General features: G+C 44.4%; 1 protein-coding gene and 1 pseudogene across 4 annotated transcripts in view; both read left to right on the forward strand.

The window, feature by feature from the left end:
- PAIP2 (poly(A) binding protein interacting protein 2) overlaps positions 1–1,285 on the forward strand; it is a 34,517-nt gene that overhangs the window by 2,304 nt on the left and 30,928 nt on the right. The window lies entirely within an intron of this gene.
- LOC110595380 overlaps positions 1–1,285 on the forward strand; it is a 14,560-nt pseudogene that overhangs the window by 2,025 nt on the left and 11,250 nt on the right. The gene's annotated exons all lie outside the window — the stretch shown is intronic.

Genomic DNA, 1,285 nt, shown 5'->3' on the forward strand with positions numbered 1-1,285 from the left:
TCACCTCAGCCTCCCAAAGTGCTGGGATTACAGGCTGAGCCACCGAGCCCGGCTGTGTTTGCATTTTTTATTAAATAGCCTTTGAAATTTCATCGGCTGTAGGTTATGTTTGCAGTAGGAAAAGGTTCTCTATAATAAGGTTTTGTAATGACACTTCAGTATTTGCTGTTTTTTTTATTGTTTCCAGTTTGTGAAAGACAAGATATTTGGGACAAATTAGTCTGTTTATACTACTTGTTAATTGTGAACTTGAGCAAAACCATTTCTACAAAAAAGTAGCCATCACAGGCCAAGTGAGGTGACTTACGCCTGTAATCCCAGCACTTTGGGAGGCCAAGGTACGAGGATTGCCTGAGCCATGGGTTCGAGACCAGCCTGGGCAGCTTGGTGAGACCTCATCTCTACAATAAATCCAAAAATTAGCTAAGTGTGGTGGCGCATGCCCATAGTCCCAGCTACTTGGAAGGCTGAGGTGGAAGGATTGCCTGAGCTCCGCAGATGGAGGCTGTGGTGTCGATCCAGCCTGGGCAACAGAGTGAGACTTCAACTCAAAAAAACAGAAATTGTCCAAGTCATTGCCTTAGTGATCTGGACCACCTGTTTTGCAGGTTTGTTGATAGTTAACATTTGAGACCAGCGTGGTGGCTCACACCTATAATCCCAGCACTTTGGGAGGCCGAGGGGAAAGGTTGGCTTGAGTCCAGGTGAGAGGATTGCCTGAGCCCATGGGATTGAGACCAGCCTGGTCAACTTGGCAAGACCTCATGTCTACAATAAATCAAAAAATTAGCCGGGTACGGTGGTGCGTGCCTGCGTTTCCAGCTACATGGAAGGCAGAGACGGAGGAATCGCCTGAGCCCAGTAGGTCATGGCTGCCGTGGCTGGGAGCATGTGACTGCCCTCAAACCTGAGTGACAGAGTGAGACACCTACTCAGGAAAAAAAAAAATTTACATTTGATACAATCTAAACTTCAGTGCCAACAACTCATTCTTTCTTTTTTTTTTTTCTTAATTTCTTCATTGTTTAGAGCAGTGCTGTCCAGTAAGATAGGTGCTAACCATGTGTGGTTGTTGAGTACTTGAAATGTGACTATTGCAAATGAAGAACTAAATTTTAACCCTTTGCATTCAGATGTCCCCTCTTAGGGGACCTAGTAACTCTAGCAAACCACTTGGATTTCTCATTGGTGATTATATAGGACAAATGTATGCCAGCACAAATTTGTCTTTTTTTCTTTTTTTTTTTTTGAGTTGGAGTCTCACTCTGTCACCCAGACTGGAGTG

This window comes from Carlito syrichta, unplaced genomic scaffold (assembly GCF_000164805.1).
Source record: "Carlito syrichta isolate Samal-C Ts95f unplaced genomic scaffold, Tarsius_syrichta-2.0.1 Scaffold80101, whole genome shotgun sequence".
Taxonomy (NCBI): domain Eukaryota; kingdom Metazoa; phylum Chordata; class Mammalia; order Primates; family Tarsiidae; genus Carlito; species Carlito syrichta.